Source organism: Ambystoma mexicanum, chromosome 13 (genome assembly GCF_040938575.1).
Source record: "Ambystoma mexicanum isolate Mex_15411 chromosome 13, UKY_AmexF1_1, whole genome shotgun sequence".
In the NCBI taxonomy this organism is placed as follows: Eukaryota; Metazoa; Chordata; class Amphibia; order Caudata; family Ambystomatidae; genus Ambystoma; species Ambystoma mexicanum.
This window is the reverse complement of record NC_090938.1, coordinates 251,095,271-251,121,940: the sequence shown is the minus strand read 5'-3', so window position 1 is coordinate 251,121,940 and position 26,670 is coordinate 251,095,271. Positions and strand designations below refer to the sequence as shown.

At 48.0% G+C, this 26,670-nt stretch overlaps 1 long non-coding RNA gene across 2 annotated transcripts in view; it reads left to right on the top strand.

Annotated features, from left to right (window-relative positions):
- The first annotated feature begins 836 nt into the window (after window positions 1-836).
- Window positions 837-26,670, top strand: part of LOC138521149 (uncharacterized) — a 537,804-nt gene continuing 511,970 nt past the window's right edge. Inside the window, exon 1 of one of the 2 annotated variants that reach the window (XR_011282953.1) lies at window positions 837-1,296. This is a non-coding gene — a long non-coding RNA (uncharacterized lncRNA). The remainder of the gene's footprint in view (window positions 1,297-26,670) is intronic. The other variant, XR_011282952.1, reaches the window with a different exon arrangement.

The window sequence follows — 26,670 nt, the reverse complement described above, 5'->3', positions numbered from 1 at the left end:
GGGTCAATCTCGGGTTCAAGTCCAGTTTCACCATGAACCCCACCCTCAATACAAAGTCTCAATGATCGGGCGTAAATTTGCACCTCAATTCTGTTTCCCATTCCCGCCGTAACTCATCCCAGCGTTCGGCAGAGGCTCTGTCCCCCTGTTCCACTTTTTGCCACTATTGTGCCTTTTATGCCCCTCCCCTTCTCTACCTTTTTGTTCAAGAACATATCCTTCTTACCTAAATACCCCTGCTTTTCAATCCAGAGTGCCCGTTCCCAAAAAACACCATTGTTTTTGTTTCTTCTAAAGGGGTTGGTTTTCCTATTTTTTTTTCTGATTAGTTGTTTGCATTTTATTGTTTAATTGAGTAGATGTACTTTTTATAGAACCTTTATTAGAAATTATTTTATTTTGGAACTATTGGGTTGCTGTCAGCTCAAGCCCCTCCTGAATATATAGCCGGCCCTTGGCACGCATTACCAAAAGAGGTGAAGAGCTATCACGACAGCTGCAGTTGTACCTTTTTATGTTTGGGATCACTACTGGTTTAGGAGTAGTGTGCCGCTGAGTAGGCACGTTTCGACAATATACATCCCTGTACTCCAGTAGAGCAGTAATCATTTCGTCACACTTTTACTGCACACTTTCCCCAGGGTCCTAACATGACGGACCGACATACAAAGAGGAGACAACTCAGACACACAAGGTCCTGGCACACCACAGACATGCATGTTTCCATTCCCAGCCTTTCTGCTTCCACTTTCCAAGACCCGTGGGATGTGAGAAGGGGGTAGGGGCAGCCTTTCTCCTTCCACTTTCCAAGACACGTGGGATGTGTGAAGGGGGTGAGTTATGTGTGTTGCTGTGTGTCAACGCTGCTGTATGAGTCTGTGTGTGTCAGAGCATTCATTTGTGCCTTTCTTTGTGAGCGTCTGTTTCTGTGTTTTTGCTTGCCTATCTCCTTCGGAATCAGGTCAGATTTCCCATCAGCCACTGCCTGGGGGCACCTCGCCCGCCACTCCCCAGTGCATATACATTAGAAGCTAAACGCACGCACACCCAAGGATACTTCCCAGAGTGCTTCGGGGCTGGACCAGGGCAGCAACCTATCAGCAGCAGCCCTGCCCTGCCATACAGCCAGGACCACCGGAGTCTTGGGACACGCCCTATAACTGAGAACTGGAAGAGCAGCATCCGTGGGCACAGACATTCCTCAACAGCAGACGGACGTTTCCTGGCGCCCTCGCCTCGGAGAGCAGCAGCGAGGACAGGTCCTCGGAGACTTTTCTTCACAGCACTGCCCGCACGGTAAGGGACCCATATAGCACAGTGGAGTAATAATGCCCTTCTTGAAGAGGGAGAGGGAGACCTGTGTGGTTAGCAGGTCAAAGGTTGATATGTGGACACCGCTGCATGAACTGCCCTTTATCATTCCAGTTAATTTTGGCTATTGAGCAGCACTAAAGCGCCCCTGTTCTGTAATATTTGGTATCCCATACCGATCCGGTATCCCCTGTCTTCGGCTGTCTTCGTAGATCGCAGACCAAAGTAGGGGAGTTCCGAGTCTCGGTATGGGGTACTTAATGTTGCACAACACCGGCATAACCCCGAGTTCCATATTGATCAGTCAGGGGAGTATTCAGCATTGCAAGAGGGGCTGGGGGACAGCCACGGTGAAACTCCTGCTACTTTCCCCTCAAATGCAGTGCACGCAATTCCAGGTTGTCTCAAACGGCAGAATCATTACAGATGCAGGGAACTCATCTATTAGAGCCCTGTCCAGGCGCTCTGGGGCAAAATACATGCATATCTCCTAATTTGCATATGGATTGCACCAACAGACATTACTTCACAGAAAGAACATGGAAGGAGCATCATCAGTCTTTGATACTTGGAGGCGCAATGCAACTGACTTTAGAATAAGTTGGCATAAGTAAGCCAAGTGGCAAATCATGTTGTGGTGCAAAATACCTAAATTGCACTGTTATATATGGAGCAAGTCAGGTTTTTTTTTTTTTTAAATAACAGCATCATATATTAACACATTAGCTTTGAAGTAAATCACTTGCAGAGCTGGAGATAAAACACAGTCTGATTTCATGATCTGCCCAGGATCACACACGTTGGTTAAATAGTGAAACCGGGAAGTGGACAATTTAAGCAACTGAGCACATCTTCACAGTTTTAGTTTATATAGATATTTATTAATGTTTCCCTTTACATTTCATGTGCTTAAATAATACTTTATTTATAGCAATGCCTTGGAAGCAAAGCACATTACATAAGAAACAACCCTTTCATTATTAACTTTAACTATACATCATTATAGAAATATGTTGAGCAATAAGAGGATGGATTTGGTTTTATTGTCCCCATCCTGCTTGTAAAGTCACAATAGCATCATGCAGATTAATGTGAGCCTAACAAATACCCCTTGGGTAAAGCCATAGTCATTATTTCATAAAGCCTGCAGCATTATGCAACCTTCTCACACCTGATCACTCCCTGCCATGCACATTTCTAAAGGGACAAAAGTCCCTCCTAATAGTACCCCCTCCCTCTCAGCAGTGCCTAATGGCTCACATTGAAATGCTCTGTTGACACAGAGCAACTTGCTAGCCCCTCTGCTGCTGCCTGGAGCTCCTTGGGACATTGTCCTGCCAGAGGTTTCGGAAAGGGTAAGGTGTCCTGCTGCCAAGACAATTACTTTGCTGAGCAGGAATTACTGAGCACACATTGTCCTGGCAGCGGGACACCTTTCTCGTTGGGCACCCTCATTGAGATGCTGCACGGGAGGGGTGGCCCACTGACAAAAGTCCCGGTCAGGCTCTAAAAAGAGCCTGTGTGGTGGCAACGTGCCCCCCAACCCCCTGACTCGGTACGCCGCTGTTAATTGATCAGTCAGCTGAACTGCATTGAGTTAAATTAAATGTAGTTGGTTATATGGTTATTTGTAGCTTAAAAAATCACAGCTGCCAACAGTGATGGAAATGGGTACGCAAACTAGGCTTGGAAATTGAAGAAATACTCCGGAATACTACCTCCTTAGGGAAATTGACCCGATAGATGGGTTCACTGTAGAGGGTGTGGTGTAGCGGTGCAGTCATCATGGCAGGCAAGTGAAACACATACAAATAATATTTCATTTTACAGGGTTGACATGAAAAGCAGATAAATCACACAATAAATGAGACTGACAATATATATATATATTACACATCTCATAGCATAGTGGGAGTATTTGTAGTGTTTCCATTTTAAGAACATGTATTGCCCCTCTAAGGATGTGTCATGACAGCCTCATACCTGACTGGAAGAAGGAGCATCTGCATGCACATGCAATACCACGGTGGTAGACTAAATGTAATGGCACTCTGTCTCTGTGTCTCATTGTGTAGGGCCTGCAGGCCTTCCCCTTGTGATCACAGGCGTGCGGCACTGCTAGTCTGGGTGCGGTCTGGGTGCCCCAGACCAGCATGTGTAACAAAGTGCCTCCTGGCCACTGGCCCTCTCTGTGATCGCAGAGCAGCTGCTTGTCCGGGAGCCCACGGCAGCTGCGATCTTGTCGTGTGAACACGACGATCAGGGTGATCCCTGCCACATTAATTGTGTGTTGGTGCCCGGAGCACCCGTTGGGCTGGCCCAGAGTCACAGTGCACAGATATTATGTACTCCCCTGCCCAATTCAAGGGATATTTCAAACAATGCTTTGTTAAATGTTACCCCTCAACCTCAAGGGGATACCAAATATCACAACCCTATATTAGCCATTATATTTGGTATCCCCTTCAAAAAAAAGGATGGAATGGCTTCCACAAGCTGTCACAGTGAAGGCTTATGATGTTCTCCCCTCCCCAGTGCAAGGGATAGTTCAAGCAGTGCGTTGTTAGTGTTACCCCTCAAAATCAAGGGGATACCAAATATTACAACACTATATTAGCTGTAATATTTGGTATACCCTTCAAAGAAAGAAGGAGATGGCTTGCAGAAGCTGTCACAGTGAAGGTTTATGATGTACCCCCAGAAGCTTTCACAGTGAAGGCTTATGATGTACCCCCAGAAGCTGTCACAGTGAAGGCTTATGATGTACCCACCTCCCCAATGCAAGGGATAGTTCAAGCAGTGCGTTGTTAGTGTTACCCCTCAAAATCAAGGGGATACCAAATATTACAACACTATATTAGCTGTAATATTTGGTATCCCCTTCAAAAAAAGGATGGGATGGCTTCCAGAAGCTGTCACAGTGAAGGCTTATGATGTATCCCCAGAAGCTGTCACAGTGAAGGCTTATGATGTACCCCCAGAAGCTGTCACAGTGAAGGCTTATGATGTACCCACCTCCCCAATGCAAGGGATAGTTCAAGCAGTGCGTTGTTAGTGTTACCCCTCAAAATCAAGGGGATACCAAATATTACAACAGTATATTAGCTGTAATATGTGGTATACCCTTCGAAAAAAGGAGATGGCTTGCAGAAGCTGTCACAGTGAAGGCTTTTGATGTACTCCCCTTCCCCATGCAAGGGATAGTTCAAGCAGTGCGTTGTTAAATGTTGCCCCTCAAAATCAAGGGGATACCAAATATTACAACACTATATTAGCTGTAATATTTTGTATCCCCTTCAGAAAAAGGAGGAGATGGCTTCCAGAAGCTGTCACAGTGAAGGCTTATGATGTACTCCCCGCCCCCATGCAAGGGATAGTTCAAGCAGTGCATTGTTAAATGTTACCCCTCAAAATCAAGGGGATACCAAATATTACAACACTATATTAGCTGTAATATTTTGTATCCCCTTCAAAAAAAGGAGGAGATGGCTTCCAGAAGCTGTCAGTGTAGGCTTATGATGTACTCCCCTCCCCAATGAAAGGGAAAGTTCAAGCAGTGCATTGTTAAATGTTACCCCTCAAAATCAAGGGGATACCAAATATTACAACACTATATTAGCTGTAATATTTTGTATCCCCTTCAAAAAAAGGATGAGATGGTTTCCAGAAGCTGTCACAGTGTAGGCTTATGATGTACTCCCCTCCTCAATGCAAGGGATAGTTCAAGCAGTGCATTGTTAAATGTTACCCCTCAAAATCAAGGGGATACCAAATATTACAACACTATATTAGCTGTAATATTTTGTATCCCCTTCAAAAAAAGGAGGAGATGGCTTCCAGAAGCTGTCAGTGTAGGCTTATGATGTACTCCCCTCCCCAATGAAAGGGAAAGTTCAAGCAGTGCATTGTTAAATGTTACCCCTCAAAATCAAGGGGATACCAAATATTACAACACTATATTAGCTGTAATATTTGGTATCCCCTTCAAAAAACGGATGAGATGGTTTCCAGAAGCTGTCACAGTGTAGGCTTATGATGTACTCCCCTCCCCAATGCAAGGGATAGTTCAAGCAGTGCTTTGTTAAATGTTACCCCTCAATATCAAGGGGATACCAAATATTACAACACTGTATTAGCTGTAATATTTGGTATCCCCTTCAAACAAAGGTTGGGATGGCTTCCAGAAGCTGTCACTGTCAAGACTTATGATGTACTCCCCTCCCCAATGCAAGGGATAGTTCAAGCAGTGCGTTGTGAAGTGTTACCCCTCAACATCAAGGGGATACCAAATATTGAAACACTATATTAGCTGTAATATTTGGTATCCCCTTCAAAAAAAAGATGGGATGGCTTCCAGAAGCTGTCACAGTGAAGGCTTATGATGTACCCACCTCCCCAATGCAAGGGATAGTTCAAGCAGTGCGTTGTTAGTGTTACCCCTCAAAATCAAGGGGATACCAAATATTACAAAACTATATTAGCTGTAATATTTGGTATACCCTTCAAAAAAAGAAGGAGATGGCTTGCAGAAGCTGTCACAGTGAAGGCTTATGATGTACTCCCCTCCCCCATGCAAGGGATAGTTCAAGCAGTGCGTTGTGAAGTGTTACCCCTCAACATCAAGGGGATACCAAATATTGAAACACTATATTAGCTGTAATATTTGGTATCCCCTTCAAAAAAAAGATGGGATGGCTTCCAGAAGCTGTCACAGTGAAGGCTTATGATGTACCCACCTCCCCAATGCAAGGGATAGTTCAAGCAGTGCGTTGTTAGTGTTACCCCTCAAAATCAAGGGGATACCAAATATTACAACACTATATTAGCTGTAATATTTGGTATACCCTTCAAAAAAAGAAGGAGATGGCTTGCAGAAGCTGTCACAGTGAAGGCTTATGATGTACTCCCCTCCCCCATGCAAGGGATAGTTCAAGCAGTGCGTTGTTAAATGTTACCCCTCAAAATCAAGGGGATACCAAATATTACAACACTATATTAGCTGTAATATTTTGTATCCCCTTCAAAAAAAGGAGGAGATGGCTTCCAGAAGCTGTCACAGTGTAGGCTTATGATGTACTCCCCTCCCCAATGAAAGGGAAAGTTCAAGCAGTGCATTCTTAAATGTTACCCCTCAAAATCAAGGGGATACCAAATATTACAACACTATATTAGCTGTAATATTTTGTATCCCCTTCAAAAAAAGGAGGAGATGGCTTCCAGAAGCTGTCACAGTGTAGGCTTATGATGTACTCCCCTCCCTAATGAAAGGGAAAGGTCAAGCAGTGCATTGTTAAATGTTACCCCTCAAAATCAAGGGGATACCAAATATTACAACACTATATTAGCTGTAATATTTTGTATCCCCTTCAAAAAAAGGATGATATGGTTTCCAGAAGCTGTCACAGTGTAGGCTTATGATGTACTCCCCTCCCCAATGCAAGGGATAGTTCCAGCAGTGCATTGTTAAATGTTACCCCTCAAAATGAAGGGGATACCAAATATTACAACACTATATTAGCTGTAATATTTGGTATACCCTTCAAAAAAAGAAGGAGATGGCTTGCTGAAGCTGTCACAGTGAAGGCTTATGATGTGCTCCCCTCTCCAATGCAAGGGATAGTTCAAGCAGTGCATTGTTAAATGTTACCCCTCAACATCAAGGGGATACCAAATATTACAAGCCCATATTAGCCATTTTATTTGGTATCTCCTTCAAAAATATGGGATGGCTTCCAGAAGCTGTCACAGTGAAGGTTTATGATGTACTCCCCGCTCCAATGCAAGGGATAGTTCAAGCAGTGTGTTGTTAAATGTTACCCCTAAAAATGAAGGGGATACCAAATATTACAACTCTATATTAGCTGTAATATTTGAAATCCCCTTTAAGAAAAAGGATAAGATGGCTTCCAGAAGCTGCCGCAGTGAAGGCTTATGATGTACCCACCTCCCCAATGCAAGGGATAGTTCCAGCAGTGCATTGTTATATGTTACTCCTCAAAATGAAGAGGATACCAAATATTACAACACTATATTAGCTGTAATATTTGGTATCCCCTTCAGAAAAGGATGGGATGGCTTCCAGAAGTTGTCAGAGTGAACGCTTATGATGTACCTACCTCCCCAATGCAAGGGATAGTTCAAGCACTGCGTTGTTAAGTGTTACCCCTCAAAATCAAGGGGATACCAAATATTACAACACTATATTAGCTGTAATATTTGGTATCCCTTCAAAGAAAGGATGAGATGCCTTCCAGAAGTCATTGCCTGCATTTGGCAGTGCTTCCATCTCCTGTTGTGGGCGCTCAGGTGGTGCTCTCTCTGGTCGTGGGTGACTCCTGTTGATGTCTTGCCTCTGATTCGGCCTCAAGTTACCCTCTAGCTTTCTTTCCGCCCAGCTCCACGCTTCTCTGGGATCCGTGAAATGCACTGTCGTACCGTTGTGGTATATTTTTAGTTGTGCTGGGAACAGAAGTCAGTATTTTATGTTATCCGCTTGAAGGCGTTTCTTGAGTGGGTCGAAGGACTGCCTCGCTTTCTGAACCTCCCTGGTGAAGTCTGGGAAAAAGGTGATTCTGGAGCCATTAAATGTTATGGAGCCCTTAGTTCTGGCCATCTGCAGTATTGCATCCCGATCCATATAGTTCAGGAGCTATGCAATTACCGTGCGCGGCGGAACTCCGGGTATTTGTCTGCCCGTTGGTAAGCAGTGAGCATGTTCAACTGAGAAGAATTTTGATAGGGTCTTGGGAGCGAATAGATCCGCAAGCCATTGCTCTAGGAATATCTGAATGCTCTTGCCTTTGGACTTTTCGGGCAATCCAAGGATCCAGATGTTGTTCAGTCTTGCTCTGCCCTCACCCTCTTCCACTCGTTCTTCCAGTGCCTTGAGGCGTGCCAACGCTCCGGTCATTTGGTGATTTACAGTCCTCAGGCTGTCCTCTGTTTCCGATATGCGGGCCTCTGCTTCCCCGGTACGAGCCGTGAGTTTTTGCAGGTCATGGCGCAATAGCGACACCTCAGTACTTATGCCATCAATCTTTTTTTCCATGGAGGTCCTTGAGTTGGCGATAGCATTCATGATGTCTTTAAGGGATATATTGTCATTCATCGGTCCCAGTGCATCGCCAGAGTTGCCCTGCTTCTGTGGGGGAACTTGGGTAGCGATTGTGTACTGCTCCATTTTGCTCTGCATTGTCGCGTTCTTTGCCCGGTCTTTCCCCATGGTGGTCAAGCCTGTGTTGATTTGCAGTTGCTCCCTTACCTCTCAGCCGATGTTTGTGCAGCTGTTTAGGTCAGTGGGGTGCTTGCTTCCAGTGCAACGATTCGGCAAGGCACCATCCAGTAGTTGCTGTTGGTTCAGGATCTGGTGGATGCTGGTCAAGTGGTTCACCAGAGACACTTGTTCCACCTTCGCAGGTGCACTGTCAAGCGTTTATTACCAAATGGTGCTGTCCGTGACCACCCGGCTGCGGTACTCCGAAGACGGCGCAAGCCTTGGCTTCTATCTTGCTAGGGAGGTGCCGTTGTAATCTCGAACACCTCTTCCCTCCTTTTGGTTTCTCTTACGGTTTATATGTACTGTCCACTTCATGGTTTCTTCCCAGAAGTCCGCTGCGTTATCACCTATGCCCTCTTCCTCTTTTGTTTTGTTGGACTGAGGATTGGCTCGGTCGGCACCTTATCTTTCGGGAAGGAGGTGTTTCTATTAGTCTCAGTTCAAATGTGTGTCTTAGACTTGTACAGTGCAGGTTTGGGGGCCCTGTTGCCGCTTCACGCCACGGACAAGCAGGCCAGTACTTCAGTTGCCTCGTTTCAGTTGTCTTCAGTAGTAGTCTTTGGTCGGGCCGGTGATATCAGTATGTTGTTTTGCTCTCTCAAATCCCTGCAGCTTCTAAAGTGCATGCTGCCAGTCAGGTTGGCGCACCGGTTGTGTACAAGCTCGCCTCCCAGCAGGTGGTCGCCTTTGATAATGGTCTGGGCTCACAAGGGATTTCAAGTGTGTAAACCACATTTATTGCTGCGTGTTATGGCAGCTAGGCGATGTATTCACAGGATATTAGCCTTATTGGGTTCACCTTGGACACTCAGCACTCAGCCACATCACTACTTTATTGGGAGCTCGGAGCATTGTAGATTCAGTGCGCAGTTCTCATTCCCCTTATAACAGCCATGCCCTCAGCATAGGCAGCTTACCTTCCGTTCTCGGTTGCTTTGTGGAACATGTGTTGCAATCCACATGTCGCGTTCCACTTTCAGTGTCCCACTGTGAGCGGTTGGGGTCTAGGGATAATTCTGCTGCGTATCATTGTTGGTAGGCAGTTTAGCTTCTTCGCACCATCTCTGGGTAGGAGACGTGTTTGATTTGGGTGCACCCACTCACTCCTTGTCGCAGGCGCTGCTCGCTTCGCTGTTGGCCTGGCCCTCCTGCAACCGGAGCGCCTTCAGGCAGCCTTCCTCGGTTCGCCTGCTAGCTCGGGTCGCGTTGTTCCCCGGGGCCCACAGCAGCTTCTCGCAGCCTCAGATGGGACCGCCCCATCGACCGCTGGGGCAGCCGGTAGGAGCTGAGCCTCGCTGGCACTTGGAGATCCCATCAAGGGGGACCCATAGTGCGGCTCACCTTGTCGCTGCAGTGATCAGGATCGTAACGTCGGCTGGTCCTCTCTGTCGTCCTCAAGCAGGGTTGCTCCACCTCGTATCAGAGCAGGGGATGCCAATGTCCGCCTGCTTTCATGGGCGCACTCGCCGCCTACTCGCAGTGTTGTTTGGGGTCGGGATCAGTGTTTAGTCTTCCTGATTTAGGCCTCAGCGCTGTGATGGTAGTTGCTGTTGCGGGGCGCTTGGTTCAGTGGAGCCTTTAACGTAATGTGCACCTTCCTCTTAGCTCGCAGTCCCGGCGGCCATCTTGTCTGGCATATGAGGTCAGCCTCTTCTGGATTAGTGCAGTGACCCGTTGCAGAAGGGATCCGCCGCTTTTGGAAGCTATTTTCGTCAGTTTAACAACATGAATTGTCAGGATAAACGCAGGATCTAGCTGGCGGCCTGGGAGCAGCGAGGAATCGCGTCCTCATTGCCCGCTTGCTGGCCACACACCCCACCAACCTTGGTGATTATTAAAGGTAAGGTTACCCAGTATATCGGGTGCTTTGTGTCCGTTTACCGTGCGCAGCCCCCATTCAATAAGCCATTAACACATTTGGAGACCCTTTGCACACACCCGTCCATATTTCATTGTGGGCAAGGGGATGTTCAGTGACCAGTCCTCCAGCGGATCTAACAGATCCTTTGGCAGACCTACACCCATTTGGAGGTTAAAATCTCCTCCCCATATGCATTGCTCATTACGATTCCTCCTGTTTAGAAATAACTCATCAATAAACGCCTTGACTTTGGATAACCTGTCTGCCTCCGCCTTATAGGGGCTGTTATAGAGGTTCAAAATGATTAACGGGTCCCCCTAGAGGTTAAAATATAGAGCACCTGTAGGTAGTCCATGTTAGTCTCCACTACCCTAAACCTACAGGTTAGGGACGCTTTAATCAAAATGGTCAGACCCCATAACATCTTACTCTAGCATTTTTTTGCTGAGATCCCCTACGATGTGTAGCCATCTAACAGTGTGGTCTCCAAGGCCCAGGTCTCTTGCAGGAGAATGACATTGTAGGTTATTTTTTTCTTATTATTTTTTTTATTGGTTTTATGAAACAACAGAACCTTCGGAGCAAACATGAAAGGGACTCGTGTCCCTATAAACCTTATACAAAAAATAATAGATCATTCCCTGGCGTATACACCCGCCCCTCCCTCCTCCCCCTCCACCTCCTTTCAAGGCACAGTCTCTGATCGCTGCTTTCACTTATACTGTTCAATCCGTTGTCGACAGGCACAACCGGGCACTAGATCGTCAGCAACGGGCTGATTCCTCTGAATTAAAGTCTGTGTTCTCCAAGTTAACTATTCGGTGGGGCCGAGTCACTGTTCTCTGGGAATTTCAACCTGTACTTTCCATGTTACTAAAAGCATTAAAGAACCCGAGCCATTCAGTCTCTATCAGAACGCTGGATCCCTGTATAGCTTCTGTGATCTTTTCCATAAGATAAATATCCCTGGCCAGATCTTCACAGGAGGTTAAGGCATCATACCGATTAGCTAGCTCAACCCCGATAGTGCGCGCCCCTCCCTTCTGTGGGGTCAATCTTTCTAAATTAGGGTTGGACCTCCAACCCAAGGGTAATCTGTGGCCAAGAGGTGGATACAAAGGCCCCTGTGTGTGGGGTAACTCGGTGTTTCCCTCCTCCTAACAAATTTGCTCAAGCGGTTTCCTGAATCAGCCACCTTCCCTGTACAACCGTAAAACAAATCCTGAGAGACCAGCCTACTATGGAGACTGTAGCTGTTTGGTTTTAGGCCTCTGGATAAATTAGAGTTGACCAAATAACAAACCATCGCTGCATCCGAGAAGGAAACCACTATGCAGTCCCCCTTCATACATTTGGGTTTTTGTCCTACCCTTCCTACCCTTCTTGCCATTAATATAAGGCTTGGGTCAATGCTCGGTCCAATCAGGTTGTTGTTGATCCAATGGGTCGTTTTATTCATTAGCGAAATAGTTGATTCAAATCCACACTTAGGGAGCCCCGGTACACCCATGATAATCCTCATAAGAGGGGCTGCTGCAGCCAGTAAATTCAAAATGCTCTTCTCCAGCCCTCCTATATCCATGTTAGCCCCAGTGTCCCCTATGAAAGTCCTAAAGCTTAAGTCGGACCTCCCACTACCCGTAAAATTTGAATGAACAGTTACTGAGCTTTACTGTGTGGTTCCTGTCTTATCCTTTGCCGGCATCACCAGCCCGCCAACCTCAGTGACCGGGCCAGGACGCTCACCACTCAACCCCACCCCCCCCTCGATAGTATCTTACCATTTGGCTTTGCCCCAACCCCACCGTACTTATTTCTGCCACTCTTTTTGTTAGAACTCTGATTGAGTCATCCACGATAGCCAGTGTGTTCATTACCCCAGACTTAAACATCTGCAATGACTCTAGGATGGTCTGAAGGGGCTTGAGCTTTACATCTAGAAGTGATTCCAGCCAGAGCTTATCCTCCTCCCCCATGGAGGAGGAATTTAGATCCTGACTCAGTTCCCTCTCCGGGCTCCCACCCGTATGGCTTTTCACCAATTGATCCGTTACTACACCCCCTCACTGTTAAGACACATAATGATGGGTCCACACAGCGCAAAGTTATAATTAACTATTTATTGAGTTAGTAACAGCAAAGACCCCCAGCCAGGGGAAATCTTCTCAACTGACCTAATGGAATGTGGAGTCCCCCAGATGCTGAGACTCCACATTCCAGGAGGCGATGTCAGTGAACATATTATGACAACAGTAACCAAGTTATGAATGAGATGTATTGCACACACAAGCCCATCAATACATAGACATTTAAATATAATAACTTCTAATATGATAAACTGTAACCTCTAACACTCACCATCTGGTCACCCATCCCTAGTCTCACCCTCTCCCCTTCCACTTCCTTATCTGACTCCGTACCAGGGTGCAGAGGATCCTGAGCATACACACCCAAGCAACTGCTCCTGTAGAGCAATTGCCTGCACCACTGTGCCCCCTAAGGCCCCATCAATACAACTATTTTTTTCAGTGGTGCTACCTTTGGGATTCCCTCCTGAACCTGAAATAGCATCCCATGTGGCTTTTCCAGTAACAGTAATGCGATTCACTATTTTGCTGGCCATGTCTTCCAAATATAAATCAAGGGAGCGTTGCAAAAGATGGGGCTTAACCTTGGCAAGCTCCTGGGCCGTTTTAATTTGCTTCGTTTTTTTGCCCTTTCTGTCAGCGCCCCCGGTCTCCGATCATCCCTTGCTTTTCTTTTCACCATGGTGGAAATGCACCTAAGAACAGTAAAATTGAGCAATTATAAAATTGATTAAAAAGAGTAAACATACCGCTAAAACTTCAATGTCTAAATGGTGACTATACAGTGGGACCTTCCGGGATGCGCCAGTGCATAAGAAACAAATGGTAATGGGTTGTTGGCCACAGAGGACCACAACCGTCCGCGGGACAAATACAGCCACCCACCACCCTGGATTGATAGCTTAGTAAGGACTGTTCGGCTCCAAAGGCAGCCACAACACCCACAGTTACAGAGGGCCACTGGCAGCCAGTCCTCATGAAAAATCTCCAGAGACCCAGAGAGGGGGGACAGGGAACGCCCGATGGCTCAAGGAGCAGCCTTAGTCTGTCTGTCTCCCCCTAACCCCACTCTCATAAACCTAAAACTTGAAACAGTCAGAGGCATTGGATAGCGATAGATTTCGGCAGCAAATCAATACTCAACCAGTAGCACGGCTCTTGCGAGGGATTCTAGCTTGGCACACTCCTCCTTATCCAATTGCCGGAATAAGTAAATAGCCACTCAGTTGGCTGGACGTAGAGTAGCAGACAAAAGTGGAGGGGAGTGCAAATATATTCACGTACAGTTTTTCAACAGTCCAGCTTTCATTTTCCTGCTTTCGGGTTACAGGTTTTCCACACTCCACTATCATGCGGAAGTACCAAAGTGCAGATGAGTGAGGAAACCCAGGTTACCAATGGAGGTCGGCCAATGACTTACTTGCAGACCTTGGTGACTGGAGTAACCCCCTGCATGCCACTCCACCATGAACCACCAATAACCACTTGTGCCTCCACTTCACCTTAGTGTAGCATTCCGCGCTCATGTTAGGGTTAAATGCTGCTCCTCCTCCAACTCACATGAGCATAGACATCAAAAACAGACTGGAAAGGCTGGCAGTTCCCCACCAATAATCACTTGTGCCCCGACTTCACCTCTGCGCCACCCTCTGCGCTTGTGTTAGGGTTAAATGCTCCTCCTCCTCCACCTCACGTGAGCATAGGCAGCAAAAACAGCAGTAAATGTGCTAATCATCTTCATACCTAGTTTATAAAGGCTGGAGATTTTAACAGCATTTTAAGTACCTCCCTAGGTAGAGCCAGCAGAGTTGCTCTTTCATTGTCTGCACAGGAAATTCACAAGGGCATGTATGATTTTGAGCTCTTAGACCTGTGGAGGACACTCCATCCAAGTGATGGGGAATATTCATATTACTCTTCAGTCCATGAAATGCAGTCACGGTTTGAATGTATCTTAATCAGGACAGGACTGTAACATAGGTCTCGGGAGTGTATTCTGCTCCCTAGGACTCTATCAAAACACCCCCGCTTATTGTGGACATTTCTTCTGCATAGGCATAGAGAATGGAGTCCATAAGGCCATAAGGAGGAGTTTGAACGAGGTAGAGATCAGACAACTTGAGATTGAAATGGATCAGGTCCAGCAATAACATCCTGCTTCCATCTATAAAAGTTCAACTGGCCAATTCCGCTCACTGGCAGATCAGGAGGTGAAATTAGTTTCTGCCCAGATACAGACCCGAAATATGGAGAGGACGGAAGACCTGCCACTTACTAGCCTTACTGTTGTGTTCTGAAAGAGCCATCACCTCTTTTGTTTTGCTGTAGTCACCACGAGTGGGACGGGTATGCCCAGACGTGGGTCCCGTGACTGCTGGGCCGAGAGACCCAAGCGACTCCTCACTGATGAGGCCTAACAAGACCAAAATATGTTTGTGGATGCTTGTGGTCTCATGCAGAAGGGATCTGAACTAGTAGTTCAGGCTAGACTGCCCCTTTTGGGGTGGGACCAAGCCTGATTTGCATATGGTCTTTCGCCTTTTGTAATGGCTTGGCAGGCAAAGAACAATGGCCTGGAGGGTTGCCCAGAGCAATGCCAGTAGTTAAGATTAATTGTAAACCTTTCAGCCATCACCTCTTTTGTTTTGCATTCTGAACGGGGGCCTACCGACATAGCAACCATATTGAACGATGAAGGGACACTTATGTCAGATCTGAGTGACAGTGTATATGTTTCATACTTCTAGCAGCACACTGTATGCTAGGAAGAATACACAATTCCCTATGGAACTCAAAGCAAACCTATGCGATATACCAATTCACAAGTTAAATCAGAGCACCCATACTCTTAAATGCCCCAATCACGGAAAAGGATATAATGAATGTCATTGCAGCGCTAGCCACCGCAAAGGTCCTGGTATCGGATGGTCTAACGGCTGTATTTTTTAACAAATTTAGTCCTAAAGTGTCCATGCACTTGTTGAAAGTCTGGCAAGAAGCTTTCCAGCAAGGCTCCCTCCCTCCTTCTTCGGTGAAGCCATGATTACGCTAATCCTGAAGCCCAGGAAAGACCCCACTAATTGTGCCTCCTATAGACCCATAGCACAATGTGTGGTGGCACGTATCTAGTTGGCAGATATGAACTCTTGTCAGGAAGTTCTGTGGATGAGGGGGCAGATAGAAAAAGGGGGAGGGCGGTGTAAGGAACTCATGGTGTAAGGAACTCATGGTGGCAACAGTAAAGACCAGATGGCCCGAGTGGCGGCCGGCCCAGCTGGCTCCTGCACTTGTCCCCTCCGGTCGGGTTCCTTAAGACCCCCCCACTGCGTGGGGGCTTAATAGTGGGTGTGGAGGTGTCTCCCGGGCTCGAGCGCGCATGAGGTTGGTGCCTTAAGCCCCCCAGACAGGGCGGTGGAAGAGAGGTGGTGGCTTATGACCCTCCCACCCCAGAGCGGGCGGAACCTTAAACCTGTGCCCCACGGACGGTGGGGTCGGGGCAGGCGAGGCTGGCGGGCCGCCAGGCCATCTGGCCAGGGGAGAAGGACCAGATGGCCCGAGTGGCAGCCGGCGGACCAGATGGCCCGCGCCGCGGCCTGGGCGGCTGGCTCCTACATTTGTCTCTGGTCGGGTCCCATAAGCCCCCACTGCATGGGGGCTTAATAGTCGGCGTGGAGGTGCCACCCTGCAGCCCCCGGGGCGGCCGTTGCGCTGTTCCCGGCCTCGGTTCCATGGCATTTGTGGGCCGCTCCCGGTCAAGTCCAAAACAGGGTGGCGCATGTGTCGAGGTGGCACCCTGAGCGGGGCCCCCTTCCCTCCACTGGGCTGTAGCCGCTCGTAGCGTCCGGCCTTGGGTTCCATGGCGTTCGTGGGTTACTCCCGGTCCTTGGCCCAGTGCCTCCCGTGTGAGGTCAAGTCCAAAACGGGGTGCGTGTGTCAAGGGGCGCTCCTAGTGGCCAGACCCGAGTTCCACAGCGTTTTCGGGTCAGTCCCGGAGGGCAAGGCTTTAATGTGGAGGGAGAAGCTCTAAGGGAGGGCCCGGCTAGAGCTCCAGGGTGACCGGGGCTGCTTCCACCCACCCCCCCGCCCCCTGTCTGGAAGGTCCCCGGGCCCAGCGCTGGTCACGGGGAGCCCCAGCTGGGTCCCCATCGCACCCCACAGGGAAAAGCTCTAAAGGGGCCACGCCGAAGCACCGGGGTGGCTGGAGGGGCTGGCCCCTTGCCTTGCGTGCCTGCATCGCGCGTGGCTTAACCATCCCCAAGTTCGGCGGCGGTCTCAGGGAGCCCCGGCGGGTCCCCGTCCCTCCCCGCAGGGAAAAGCCCTTATGTGGCGGGAGAAAAGCTCTAAGGCGCTCTGGCCGGAGCTCGAGGAGGCCCTGTCGGTGCTGTCCCATGCATGCCCTTGGGCACCTGCCAGCCAGCTGTCCTTTGCCAGGCAGGTTTGGGGCCCCACAGGCACTTCCCGTCCAGGCCCGTTGGAATGCATGGCCCTACCAGATGGCCGCTCTCTGAGCCCGGCCGGCTGTTGACCATGGACGTGGCCAAGGTGAGGTCCATCAAGTCCCTACTCGGCATGATGTCATTGTGCATCTACCTCGTGTGCCTATGCAGGTTGCAGATGCGACCACTGCAGGAGTTCTTCGACGCCCATTGGATGCAAACGGCGGGCAGCTTCGAAGACAGGATCTCACTCAGCAAGACTTTCCACCAAGCGATCCGTTGGTGGGGCACCCACGCGCATGTAGCGGCGGGCATGGACTTCCAGACCCCGGCACATAGGAAACTGTGATGATGGACAGGATGGGGAGCGCACACCGGAGATCGCCACGCAAGAGGCCTTTGGCTCCCGGAGGTGAGGTCACTACACATCAACGTTCGGGAGCTCTGGGCCGTGCTCTGGGCCCTCAGGTCGTTCCTTCCGTCCCTCAAGGGTAAGGTGGTAAGGGTCTTCACCGACAATACCACCACGATGTTCTACATCAGGAAGCAGGGGGGCACCAGATCCCCAGTCCTATGCAAAAAAGCGCAGGATCTGTGGCACTGGGCTGTTGCCCAAGGGATGTTCTTGGTACCCTTCCATCTGGCAGGAATAAAGAACACCATCGCTGACTCACTCAGCAGGGACCTGCGCTTCTGCCACGAGTGGGAGCTTTGGCAGGATCAAGTGGATCTCCTATTCCGACAATGGGGCAATCCCCAGATCGACCTATTCACGACAGCGACGAACACCAAGTGCCGGAGGTTCGCCAGCAGGTTTCCCCAGCCGTGGAGCATGGGCGATGCCTTCTCATTCCCCTGGGACGGCCTGTTCCTGTATGCGTTCCCTCAGTTGCCGTTCCTGCTGCAACTCATCAGTCAACTCAGACGGTCCTGGTGCAGGATGATCCTCGTCGCACCGGTGTGGCTGAGGCAGATCTGGTTCCCGAACCTTGTGGACATGTCAGTGTCCCCCCGGTCAGACTACCGACGGACGCGGATCTTCTCGCCAGGGAAGGAGGCGCCATCCTCCATCACGACCAAGGATCGCTGAACCTGCAGGCCTGGCTCCAGCAGCACTAGAGTTCGGAGGGTCGATATCCCCGCGGACTGCAAGGAGGTGCTTGCAAAGGCCAGGGCGTCCTGGACTCTCAAGTGCTATGGACACAAATGGAAGAGGTTCTCTGTCTGGTGCTGTGCACAGAGGATTAACCCTCTGTGGATTACGGCCCTTCAAGTGCTGCCGTACTTGCTACCGCTGGCCAAGGCGGGCTGACACATGCCTCCATCAAAATCCATCTGGCGGCTATCTCCCGCTACACCAGAACTCCGGGGCGGTCATCTCTGTGGTCTCATCGCCTGGTGGAGGAGTTCATGAAAGGACTGTTCCTGTCGGTCCGGCCGGTGAAGGCCCCGGCCCCGGCGTGGGAGCTCAACGTGGTGCTGACCAGGCTCATGGGGCTGCCATTCAAGCCCCTGCATTCGGCACTGTTGAAGTTCCTGTCGTGGAAGACAGCGTTTCTTGTGGCCATCACCTCCGCATGACGAGTGGGAGAGATGCAGTCCCTCTCCTGTAAACCTCCATACCTGACATTCCACGAGACGAGGGTAGTGCTTAGGACGCACCACTCCTTCATGCCCAAGGTGCCGTCGGACTTCCATCTCAACGAGCCTTTGGTGTTACCTGTTTTCTTCCTGTCGCCTTCGTCGCCGGCTTAGAGGACTTTGCACTCGCTGGATGTGGCTAGAGCGCTGAAGTTCTACGTGGACCGCACAAAGAGTCTTCGGAAGACATTACAGCTGTTTGTGAACTTTGGACCTGTGAACCAAGGGAAGGGTGCATCATGCACTGTCACCGGTTGGCAAACCGACCGTTGCCCGGCTGCCCGAGAGCCCATTCAACCAGAGCGATCGCTGCTACCACGGCGTTCCTGTCTGGTGTGCCCCTGCTGGACATCTGCAGGGCTGCTACGTGGAGGTTGACGCACACCTTCACGAGATTCTACTGCGTCGACCGGGATTCTAGGGAGGAATCCAGAGTCGGCCAGGCAGTGCTGCGCAACCTGTTCGCTTGAAGGTGAGCCTGGTGAGGAGGTCAGAGATGCTTAATGTTGAGTTGTTGAAATGTTCAGCCTTGCCACCTCCCCTGGTTGTGCATGTGTGTACTGCTATGTATTCTTGTATTCATGAGCATGTGGATCCATGCCAGACCCCATGCTGGAGAAGGAACAAGTTACTCACCTGTAACAGTTGTTCTCCAGCATGGGTCTGGCATGGATTCACATGCGAACCCTCCCTCAAACCTCTCTGCGGCTCTTCTCTTGGTCCTACTGCCACTTTACGTGCTACCAAATTTGAAGATGGCTGCCAGAGGAGGGGCTTAGGTAGAGGGCAGTCATTGGTTGGGGGCAGTATGACCCAGAGACCAGTGATTGGTTACTAGTAGAAAGACAGTTCAAAAGCGAAACTGAAACTGATTTTTTTCTTTACCAAGGATTCCCAGCCTGACGACGGGGGAATATTCATGAGCATGTGAATCCATGCCAGACCCATGCTGTAGAACAACATTTACAGGTAAGTAACTTGTTCCTTACTTCCCTTGCTTTCTTATAGTTCTTATGTCAATCCAATTGGGAATGGGAAATTCGGACCCATAGGATACAAGTATATCTCTGCAACAGAGACATTAACACCCAAGGCTATATTACAGGGACTCAAACTTACTTTTATCTCTTATTTGATTCATTTTTTATTTGACTTTTTATTTTAGTAGAATTATTTCAGTACTGATTACATTTGAATTTTTATGTTTTGGCTCCATGGTGTGGTGGTTTAGTTCCCCTCTGCATGTGAGTCAAAATGAATGCCCTAAATGATGACTAGGACATAAGGTGTCAGGTTCAGTCCTTACCTCTTTGCTTCTTGACTCCTTTGCTGGGAAGAGGTAAGGCCTGTCCTTTCAGGTAGCCTCCATGCAACCCAATTACAAGATATCAGGTAAGCACTACGGCTACCCCGAGAGCCAGGTCCCAGGGGGAAAAAAACCTTGATGGGGAAAAAAACAAGGTGCTGAGAAGACGTTCCAGGTAAGTTTGTTATCCCGGGAATTTGTCTTTACAGTAACCAGGAACAAGTAGAAAACACGAGGTCACAAGGCAAACTAGCATTCCGCAATACAAAACAATTGCAATGCGAGAAGCCTTCTGAATTACCTCTATTTATTTCCGGGTATCAGATATTGCCGAGCACGTGAACGAGATGATGTCACCGCGTGGCAAGAGCATCTGGGTGCCATCTTGGATCGGGACGCAATTTGAAAGCGTTTCCAAAATGAAACCTGATCAGATAAGCACCAAGTAGGCGACAGCATGACATAAGGGTTGGCAGAGACAGATATAGAATCTGGCTTTTGTTTGGCTGAACTGTCTTTTGTCTTGGTTATCTGCAGTTAAAACGTTTTGCATCTTGCATTATTCAAATTACCAAACGTTTTTTAGGATCAGACAGCAGGCGACCATTGCCAAACACAGTTGGACATTGCTGACTTTCGCCAGCGTCCAAACCAACCACGGTTGCCTATCCCCAACTCAATCATTGCCAACCATGGCCCATTATCCCCAATCATAGCTAACCATTGCCAAGCATCACCGATCATGGACAGCGATTGTGGACCATGGCCGACTATAGCCATCTGTTGAGCCAGTAAGATTGTTCTGTGGGTTGAGTCCCCACCACAGAGATCTGAGGATCACCTCTAGACTGCACCTTTTATACTTTCACGGTCTATCAAAGACCTTGAAATTATGGGGTTAATGGTCAAGGTGTACTATCGAAGCGGCAAGAGTACATTTAGTTTATGGAGGGTGTTTTGTCAAAGATTGTGTGAGAGAGACAGGTAGAGAGAGATAAAGACAAGCATTTACCATGGACCCAAGATGGCATCCTGAAAATCATCATGGAAGGGATAAACACATGTTACAAATATAATCCCCACCTGTGGAACACAAACAATCACTAGGGCATCCTTGAATGGCTTTAATATGCATGCCAATTAATCTGTTTTTACATGCTGCCTGCGCCTGCTGTATGCATCTCCTTCTTAACAAATGTATGATATATAGAGCCTATAAGATAGCTAGACTGGTAATATTGCTGTGTGGAGGATTAATACACTTGCTACCGTGATCTCCATATGAGCAGGAGTAGGTACAATTTTTATTTTATTTATTTCAAATATTTTCAAGGTGAAACATATTCTAATGAGGCCTCACAGCGTTGACAACATTGGCAGCTTCCACGGCCACAAGGTTGATGATATAGGAACAGTTCCAATTTCTAAGAGTATCATCTGGTATGGCAGACTTTGCTAAACCAGGGGATTACACCAAGAACTGCACTAGAAGCAGCGACCATGCTTTAACAAGCTTGTGACAGTGGGTTTTGAAAGGGAAGGCTGTATTAATCCTACTCACTGACAAGTAATCCGGCAGGGCTTCTGTATTGATCTGCACAAAAGAGGAATACATCAGTACAGTACTCCACTCATCCACATCTTATAAACTAAGGACGTGAGACCAAAGGACATGCAGGAGAGAATAGGTGGCACTTTGCAGCAGCACAACATCTCACTTATCTCCTGACTCAGGGTCTGAGCCCAGGCCATTGTAAAAGGGAGGCAACATAATGCGTGCCTGCTGCACCCATGCAACAAAGCAGTATCCCACTTGTGTTCGGAATTGAGGGCTTCTTACCTGCAGATACTGCAAGGGGTGAGAAGCACAACATGTATGCCTACTGTGTTGATGTTTCTGCACAGCATACTGTGTTGCCCGCATTGCTCTGACCCACGCCACAAGGGCACGCCGCTTGTGGTCGAGGAGGCATGTGAGGGTGTCGCAGGGCGCTGCACAGAAAAGCATAGAGCGGCAGGCAGAGAGGTTGCTCCCATGGGGCTCTCCTGCTTGTGGAGCGAACTACACTATGCACACCAGCCAGGTGTGATAGCAGCATAGGTACTTTATGAAGAATAATACTGTATCGTGTTAACAATAACAAGACTATGGGCCTCATTACGGGTCTGGCGGTAACCCTGCTGGTAAAACCGGCGGGTTGCCGCCAGACCCGACAAAAATTACCAGTACCTGATGTCCCGGTAACACCAAGGTATTACATCCCCGGTGGCCGGGAAATCAAGAGCCGGTAATTCTGTTCGTCCCCATTCCCATTGAGTCCAATAAGACTCAATAGGAATGGGGACCACGGAAGCAACGTCACCGTTAATAACGGTTTTGTTGCTTCCGTGAAACTCTGCAGGCGGGACGGCACCTGCCCGCAGAGTCGTACTGTGCCGGTCCGGTAACAACAGTGCCGGTAGGCTTACCGGCACCGCTGTTACCGGGCCGGCACAGTCGTAAATCAACTTTATGTGTAGAAATGCTCATTTCTACACATATCTCTCAGGCATATTACCTCCATGTTCCTCTTCCTTGTCCCAGTACCTACTTTTAAGGTATCAGCCTCTTTGACAGAAACCCTTCAGGTGTCGGCATATGAGAAGGGCCACACAGCTTGTAGATGTTGTTTGACACATCTTGCAGACTTAATTGCTGCTGTAAACACGCTACTGGTGTAATAAAAATGCTGAAGCCACATCTGCATTCAGCCACTTGATTTATAAGCACTCTGTGTTCATTTCATTGAAGTCCTGTTAAGCACAAGCATTGGCAAAGCCAACAGTTTTGGCTTGTGTATAATATTAGGAACTTGCCGGGCACTGCTTAGATGCCCAGGTACTGCCACCATTTTGCACCTGCAATTACCAATGGGCAGTAAATACCAATATGACTGTGCCTGACAAGTGCCTTTGCCATGCCTGCAAAAAAGGCCAAACTGTTTGCATTGCTAATGCTTGTTGTATCAGTGTGCTCCGTCTTGTCGATGTTCCTGTTGCTGTCTGTCACAGACACACCTTGTACCCACCGACTTTCCCTATGTATTGCTGTTTGTGGTTGTTTTTATTAGTGCCTCTTTGATGGAAAATTTTATTTGAAAGTTTACATTTCTTGATTTATGTATGTAAGGAATCTGTGGCGGTATATGATGAGGATGTATCACTTTGTTGAAATTACTGTTCACGCTCTTTCTTGAATATAACATTTTGACAAAAAAAGTGTAGAAGCTAATGGAGGAAGTCTTATGTGGTGTTTTTAAAGCCCTTCAATCAGGAGGATGGGTGAAATGCACAAGGGTGGTTCATGAACTCATAGATGTTGCACCAGGGACTGTAAAGCTTCATATCTTGATCGGCTGGAGAATACCTGGACACAGTGGCGTACCGAGTGAGGACTAGGGGGGCAGGCTGCCACCCCACAGGCTCTTTTGAGAACCTGACCGGGACTTTCGTCAGTGGGCCACCTCTCCTGTTCGGCACCTCAATGAGGGTGCCCAACGGGAAAGGTGTCCCCCTGGCAGGACAATGTGTGCAGAGTAATTCCTGCTCAGCACAGTAATTGTCCTGGCAGCAGGACACCTTACCCTTTCCGAAACCTCTGGCAGGACAATGTCCCAAGGAGCTCAGGGCAGCAGCAGAGGGGCTCGCAAGTTTCTCTGTGTCAACAGAGCATTTCAATGTGAGCCATTAGGCACTGCTGAGAGGGAGGGGGTACTATTAGCAGGGACTTTTGTTGAAATGTGCATGGCAGGGAGTGATCAGGTGTGAGAAGGTTGCATAATGCTGCAGGCTTTATGAAATAATGACTATGGCTTTACCCCAGGGGTATATGTTAGGCTCACATTAATCTTCATGATGCTATTGTGACTTTATATGCAGGATGGGGACCATAAAACCAAATCCATCCTCTTATTGCTCAACATATTTCTATAATGATGTATAGTTAAAGTTAATAATGAAAGGGTTGTTTCTTATGTAATGTGCTTTGCTTCCAAGGCATTGCTATAAATAAAGTATTATTTAAGCACATGAAATGCAAAGGCAAACATTAATAAATATCTATATAAACTAAAACTGTGAAGATGTGCTCAGTTGTTTAAATTGTCCACATCCCGGTTTCACCATTTAACCAGTGTGTGATCCTGGGCAGATGTAATCAGACTGTGTCTTATCTGCAGCTCTGTAAGTGATTCACTTCAAAGCTTTAATATATCATGCTGTTATTTTTTTTTAAAGCCTGACTTGCTCCATATATTACAGTGCAATTTAGGTATTTACACAAAATTATTTGCCATTTGGCTTGACAACTTATTCTAAAGTCAGTTGCATGGCGCCTTCAAGTATCAAAGACTGATGATGCTCCTTGCATGTGCTTTCTGTGAAGTGATCTCTGTCGGTGCAATCCATATGCAAATTAGTTGATGTGCATATATTTTGCCCCAGAGTGCCTGGACAGGGCTCTAATAGATGAGTTCCCTGCATCTGTAATGATTCTGCCGTTTTATTTTTGTTGTGTTAAAATGCGAGATGCCACTAGTAATGTTACCAAAAAAATTGCTTGGGGCAGGGGTGGGCGGTTTGTGGGCGCGAATAAGACAACCTGGAATTGCCCCCCCACCACATCTTGCAATGTTGGATACTCCACTGACAGGACAATAGGCTTTTCATAAGATGTAACTGTCTTGTTATTACCACAAAGCGCAGCTCGACATGTCATGAACTGTAAGGAGTAATTAATGGCTTCTGTCGAAGCCTCGTATTTTAATGACAAGTTAAAGTTTATGTAATGCCGAGCTTCGTTCCATTGTGGGTATAGATTAATCACTGTTTGTTATTCTGAGAGAAAGCTTTACATCAGCGGCTTCCTCAAAGACAGCCTCGCGTTTTAATGCAAAGTTTTCTCTCAGAATGAACCGTGTTTTATCTTTACAGCAACGGAGGCCGCTGGGGCGGTGCTGTGCTGCTTATGTCTGTGACAGCTCGGAAGAGGGGCCACTGCTCAGGCTTAATGCAGCCAATCAGCAATGAGCCGAAGACAGCCGACTACCAGGGGATACCGGATCCGTATGGGATACCAAATATTACAGAACACCACCACTAAGCCTCACACTCTGCCTGCCTCCACTTTGCCATTCCTCCATGCATCTGCTCCTCTTTATCGCTGGTGCACACTCCTGGCTGCCGCTCTTTCGCCCGCCAACGTACTCCTCCTTTATCTGTGTACGCCAAGTCCTTGTCCCTGTCTCAATAGAAAGCAAGAAGGGACTTCTGTCGTGAGAGGTGTCCCTAGGGAGGTGCTGGGGGCGCTATAGTCAAGGGTCATGTGGTTGTAGCCCCAGATAGAAGCCTGGGGGCTACGACCAAAAGGCTAGCTAGCTAGTCCCGAAATTAGCATAGCTCCATATCTTTTCCAGACCTACCAACACCCCTGTCTGTCACACAGCCAATGAGCACGGTTGCTCTGTGTCAATTTCTAAGTGTTTTTTTTCTTTTTAACAAAAGAAACAGTTTCACAGTCTAGGCCCTGTTGGAGACACAACAGCATCAGGGCAGTAGGTGCAGTTACATGCCGTAAACCCTGCCTGTGTGATCCCGCTTCACTCGGGGCCAGGCTGTCGGCTTCTGGACGCATAACTGCCCACATTGCCCGCTGCTACAGGCAATAATATTTAATAAATGGAACACACAATGTTGTATTTGCCCCAAGCATTGCATCCCATCGATCTACCATAACATCTGTAGGCGCGTTCTTGTTGGTCATTTGTCACTTCCATGTGGCTGTGTTAAGGAGATTTTGCTACACCCTATTAACACTTTATTTCACACCTTGTACCAATCGCGTAATTGGGCACCACATTCATTTAAATGATCGTAAAGTAAAGTCCTGGAAGGATTGCGCTTAGAATGATTCCCCATCAGACCAAGTAGACTAGATTGACTCAACAAAAACAGGCTCTGAGAGTCAAACATGGGCTGTAACATCCTGAGCTGCACACATTTCCGCATCTGGACGGTTGGCTCTAATCTCTCAAAAGGAGTGCTTTCTGACCAATTGTTGAATTTGTTCTTTGTGCTGTTACACGTTTATTTATTTATTTATTTATTTATTGTTTTTGTAACGCGCTAAATCGCCCATAGTACCAGTGCATCTTTCTGACCCTTGCAGCGTTTCCCATTGAGTAAATAGAAAATACAAACATTGTTGTATTTTTTAACCATACACTCAATGTACTTTTTAAAAGTTGTTCAAAATTACTTTAATAGTTTTGGAGCTAGAACTCCCTCAATGTCCCTTTATTTGGCCTGCCCAAGGCTCTATTATTCCAGTAATGAGACCGCCACTGTACTATCACAAATGACCGCTATCCAGAGCAGTGGTCTTCAAACTCTGGCATTGGCCGTTGCATGGGTTCGCTTAGGTATGTTTAAGGGGATATCAGGCAAAAGGCACACAAAAAAGTCTGGGAGCCTCTCTTCCGAGAAAAAAATACGGCCAAATAACCTGTTCTATGGGTAGGTGCCCGCTCCAGAGGAACGACAACCACCTTCTAGCTCAGTGTACTTTTCGGTACTGGACTGACCAAGTGGGTGGGACCAGAAATGGTTATTTCTCCTCTGTGAAAGGTACAGTGAGCGGTCCCATGTTCGATTTCCAGTAAGGTAAGAGGGATGGGGGTGAATGGACCCAGTGTGTATCGGCTGTAGAAAACCTA